Raw genomic sequence first — 5612 nt, 5'->3', positions numbered from 1 at the left:
CTGCGTGAAACTAAAGAAAACCTTTACACAAACACACCAAATGGTTCAGGAAGCCTGCGGAGATGAGTTCTTAAGCCGCACTTGTTGTTAAGAATGGTTAACACGGTTTAAAAATGGCCGGACGGCAGTTAAAGACGACCATCTTTCAGGACGCCCTTCGGCTTCTACCGACAGGAACGTCAACGAAATTGTGCATAGCAATCGAAGACTGACTGTCAGAAACATTGCAGAAGACTGTAACATTTCATTTGGATCATGTGAGAAGGAAACGGCCTGAAATGTGGCGAGACAGTTCATGGCTCTTGCATCACGATAACGCTCCCGCATCCCTGTTGCTGCGTGACTATTGCACAAAAAACGAAGTAACTCCACTGCCTACTCAACCTTACTCTCCAGACCTGGCCCCTGCGGACTCTTTTTTTTTTCCAAAGTTGAAAACCACTTGAAAGGACCAAGATTTGCAACAATAAACGAAATAAAAAAATTCGCAGTCGGCGCTTCACGCTATCCAGCAAGAGGCGTACCAAGACTGCTTCCGGAAGTGAAAACGGCGTTGGCAGTGGTGTATTGATTGTGAAGAAGAGTATTTCGAAGGAGACCATGCACAGTAAGTAAAACGTATGCGCAGACAAGCGCAGTTATGGAATTTTTTGAACAGACTCGTATGCCACATTTGCGATGTACACCCAGCCCCTGGAGACCTAAATCGTTTTTAGCGTTGCACAGAAGACTCTTTAATTTAGCTGAAGATTAATCTATCAAAATAAAATTGTAGGCTGAGTGTCGAATTGACAACCATAACCTGTAAGATTTATTAAGTAACTGTAACAAGCTGTAGGCCTACTACACATTTTTTTATTTAGTATACGTACGCGATTAGAACAACGTAAAGAATTTTGTTTGTGACTGCCATTTATTACAAGGACACCAAAGAAACACTTTACTGTGGTGTTGCATAGCTGTAAAAATAAAATGTAAATGTCGTGTGACTAGGGCCCCTTGTCGGGTAGACCGTTCGCCGGGTGCAAGTCTTTCGATTTTATGCCACTTCGGCGACTTGCGCGTCGATGGGGATGAAATGATGATGATTAGCACAACATAACAGCCATTCCCTGAGCGGAGAATATCTCAGACCCAGCCAAGAATCGAAGCCGGGCCCTTAGGATTGACATTCTTTCGCGCTGACCATTTTTTTTAAATCTCATTTTGTTCGCTATAGTTCATTCTATTTGTTCGGGGCGGACATCCCATGACGCTTATTCAAATTCATTGTTGATCCATTAACTCAGCTAACCCCCTGACCGAACACGCTGAGCTACCGTGCCGGCATCACTCAGCTACCGGGGAACATGTGGGAAGCTTCACAATTTTGCGTATCATCCTTGCGTAGCAGCCATGCAAATCTTCTCTGTATCGTTTCAATTTTAGTATATATACCGCCGAAGCGAGTACAATGAAGGGGAGCCAACAGCACCATGTGTTCCCAGGGACGAAGGGGAGCCAACAGCAACCGGTGTTCCTCGGCGGTCACCCATCCAAGTACTAATCGGGTCCGATGTTGCTTAACTTTGAGGGGGGCGGAATGCATTACTGTTACATGCCTACAATGATGGATGCATGCGCCAGGACAGTACTGTGTATAGCGAGACAATGACGTATGAAAGCGTCATATTAAGGTACTAGCGAAGTTACCGAATTTTTGCAGCCTTATCCTATCAGTAGTAGTATAATTGAGGAGCGCTGGAACAAAAACCGATAAATCCGCATTTGCTGTTAATACAGAAAGTAACAAATAGTGATCTCTAAATGGCTCCACAAGCTATAACAAGAAGAAACACACCATGAACACTTGATGTCGCGTTGTGCTGAAAATTATTTTGTGGCAGAATGTATTAGTCCCGTATCTCCCCCCTACAGTTCAAACACGCGAATACAGCAAAAGTGGATATATCGGGTTTTGTTCCGGCGCTCCTCAATTATTACAACAACAAATATTTTTATAGGAACACAGCCGTATTTTTCAAAGACGGATTTCTTTATTTGACTTCCAGTTTCCCCCTAAAACACAGAGATAGTGTGACCTAGACAATATCTGTTTGGGTCAAGTGCTAAAGATCTTAAGAAGCTTGTCCGTTTCCAGAAATATATCGTCATTTGAAGGTGGTTTTTCGTTGGTTCAAGAGATCAACGTTCCCCGTTGTGGTTATGACGACAACAAGTGTAGAAGAACTCGGATTTCCGCGGAGTCGAAATGACTTAAAAACCCCAAACGAACGTTAACCGTTCGTTTAGAAGTCTTAACGACTTCGCCAACTGACATGCTTTCCCGAGCGCCGCGAGGAATTTGACACGACGGAGCGCGGGTTCTGAGGGGTGACGGCTCGCATAACTCGTCCCAATTCTCTTCCGGAAAATTCAGCCGAATAAGCCGGTACGTATATAGTCAATACGTCTACCTCTTTTCTCGGATCACAATTTTAAAACGGAGATGTTTTTTCTAAAATTTCTGGCAGTCTGTCGGACTGGAAGTCGAAACTCTAATCTTTGTCGTTCGCGGGGCTAGTGCTTTGCCGACTGAACGACTGAACTATCGAAGAAGTACTCACGACCTGCCCCCACAACTGTAATTCCACAAGTGCCTCATCTGGATCCTTTTAAACTTCTTAGAAATTCTCCCGTGTGCCTTGTGGGACTAGCACTCTGGGAAGAAAGGATATTGTGAAGACGTGAACTGGGCACAACCTGGAGGATTTTTTTCAGGATGAATTTTCATTCTGCAACAGACTGGGCGCTGATTTGAAACTTCGTTGCAGATTAAATTTCTTTTTATCAAATGTTCAAATGTGTGTGAAATCTTATGGGACTTAACTGCTAAGGTCATCAGTCCCATTCGGAAGGACGACGGTTCAATCCCGTCTCCGGCCATCCTGATTTAGGTTTTCCGTGATTTCCCTAAATCGCTACAGGCAAATGCCGGGATGGTTCCTTTGAAAGGGCACGGCCGATTTCCTTCCCCATCCTTCCCTCACCCGAGCTTGCGCTCCGTCTCTAATGACCTCGTTGTCGACGGGACGTTAAACACTAATCTCCTCCTCCTCCTCATCAGTCCCTAAGCTTACACATTACTTAACCTAAATTATCCTAAGGACAAACACACACACCCATGCCCGAGGGAGGACTCGAACCTCCGCCGGGATCAGCCGCACAGTCCATGACTGCAGCGCCCCAGACCGCTCGGTTTCTTTTATCAGAATGGGCCTCGGACCTGGGACCTTTCCTTACGCTGGCTAGAGCTCCTCTGTCTGAGCTACCCCAGCAACGCTCACGACCTGTCTTCACAATCTCAACTCCTCCTTCCAAACTTCACAGAAATTCTCCTGCATACCTTGAGGTAGTAGCACCGTAGCACCCCGGGAAGAAAGGGCAGTGCGGAGACATTAAAATGCGTTTTCATTAAAAAATTTTGTGGTGTCGGCCGCTTTGTGGCGCGGGCTAGACAGGCTGCGAGTGGATGCCCGAAAAGTTGGATCCACGCCGGAAATGCCGCAACGTGGGCCGCGCGTCGGCACGCAACGCTCGACGAAGTCGTGTGTGGCGCTGCCGGCGGGGCTGGGAGCCACCGCACCGGGTGTGCTGTGTTGTGTTGTGTTGTGGCGTGGCCCCGCACGCCGGCTGACAGGCGGTGACCGAGGCGGCGGCGGACGCAGGCCACGCCCACTCCACGATCGATGCAGCCGCCGCTCCGCAGCCCGCGCGCCGCCCTCTGTGGCCGCGCCTGCAAGTCCCGCTGCCAGCCACGCAGCGTCTTCACCAGCCCCCGTTTCGGTGCCTCTCATCCCGTGCCTGACATCTCAAGTCGTCGCATTTCCTTCCTCCAAACCTATGGCGCCATAACTGAGATCTACATCTACATAGATACTGCGCAAACCACACCGTACGGTGCGTGCTGAGAGTACCGTGTACCACTACTTGTCTTTTCCTTTCCTGTTCCATTCGCTAATAGAGCGATGGAAAAACAACTGTCTACAGGGTGGTCCATTGATAGTGACCGGGCCAAACATCTCACGAAAGAAGCATCAAACGCAAAAAATTACAAAGAACGAAACTCTTATAGGTTGAAGGGGAAAACAAGATGACGCTATGTTTGGCCAGCTAAATGCCACTGCCATAGGTCAAAAGGATATCAACTGCGCTTTTTTAAAAATAGGAACCCCCATTATTTATTACATATTCGTGAAGTAAGTACAGAAATATGAATGTTTTAGTTGGACCACTTCTTTCGCTTTCTGATAGATGGCGCTGTAACAGTCACAAACGTATAGGTGCGTGGTATAACGTAACATTCCACCATTGCGGACAGTATTTGCTTCGTGATACATTATCCGTGTTAAAGTGGACCGTTTACCAATTGCGGAAAAGGTCGATATCGTGTTCATGTATGGCTATTGTGATCAAAATGCCTAACGGGCGTATGCTACGTATGCTGCTCGATATCCTGGACGACATCATCCAAGTGTCCGGACCGTTGGCCGGATAGTTACGTTATTTAAGGAAACAGGAAGTGTTCAGCCACCATCAGAGGGTTGGATCCCCTCATTCGAAGGCGCCAGATTCCAAAGCCTGGGCTACTCTCTGGTTGGAATCTCCGCTTTCGAAGATTGTGTTCGTCTGTCTGTCTGTCTGTCTGTCTGCCCGTCTGCCCGCCGCTTACTGTTGTAGCTGTTCGTCCGTCCGTCCGTCCGCCTGCCTGCTCGCTGTCCGTCTGTTCGCCACCGCCGCCGCCGCCTGCTGTCCGTCCGTCTGTTCGCCGCCGCCGTCGCCGCCAGCCGGTGCTCGCCGCCGCCGCCGCCTGCTGTCCGTCCGTCTGTTCGCCGCCGGTGCTCGCCGCCGCCGCCGCCGCCGCCGCCGCCAGCCGGTGCTCGCCGCCGCCGCCGTCGCCGTCCGCCCTGGTCGTCCGATCCTGGTCTTCGTCCGTCTGAGTCTTCGCCTGTTCCCAGTTTGTGTCATTTCCTTTTCGTGCTGTGCGTTTTTTCTTCCTGTCGTCATGTCCGCCCCCACCACCACCGTCACTACTACCACCACCGCCATCGTCTATAAATCCCCTTCCGCCGCCTCCACCACTATAACTTGGTGTGCCCAGTCCCACCCCCCTCCTTCCATCCCACCTCTCCTCACTCTCCCTTCACCCTCTATCTTTGTCGCCCCCTCTCCCGCTTCTTCCTCTCGCTCCTCTCGTTCCGATCCTTTCCCCCCACTTCCCCAGCCTGTCACTGCAGCTCCGGCTCGGGTGACGGCCCGTCGGGCCACTGTCCAAGCCCAGCTCTCCCCGTCACCTTCGCCATCACCGCCGCCACTGCCACCGTCATCGTCATCGTCGCCGTCGCCTTCGCCTTCACCGTCACCGTCACCATCTCCGGCGCCGACTCCAGCCCCGGGACCTGCCCCTCCCCGCCATATTCCAGTTGTTCGCATCCCCCACACCTCCTCCGCCGCCGTCAAGCGCCCCAGTGGCACTCCTGTCTCGTCTGCTCCAAAAAAGGCTCCGCCTCGCCCCCCTTCCCCCACCCCTGATGCCATGGATGTCTCCCCACCCGTCCCTGCCCCCTCCTCCT

The 5612-nt window shown here is 50.7% G+C and overlaps 1 non-coding gene across 1 annotated transcript; it reads right to left on the bottom strand.

Moving 5' to 3' along the window:
* Nucleotides 1–1345: 1345 nt before the first annotated feature.
* LOC126191744 (U6 spliceosomal RNA) lies at nt 1346–1452 on the bottom strand. The gene has a single exon (XR_007538462.1). It is a non-coding gene; the product is annotated as a U6 spliceosomal RNA (small nuclear RNA).
* Nucleotides 1453–5612: the final 4160 nt, after the last annotated feature.

This window comes from Schistocerca nitens, chromosome 6, assembly GCF_023898315.1.
Source record: "Schistocerca nitens isolate TAMUIC-IGC-003100 chromosome 6, iqSchNite1.1, whole genome shotgun sequence".
Classification (NCBI taxonomy): Eukaryota; Metazoa; Arthropoda; class Insecta; order Orthoptera; family Acrididae; genus Schistocerca; species Schistocerca nitens.
The sequence above is the reverse complement of the archived record's forward strand: the minus strand, read 5'-3'. Positions and strand labels throughout refer to the sequence as shown.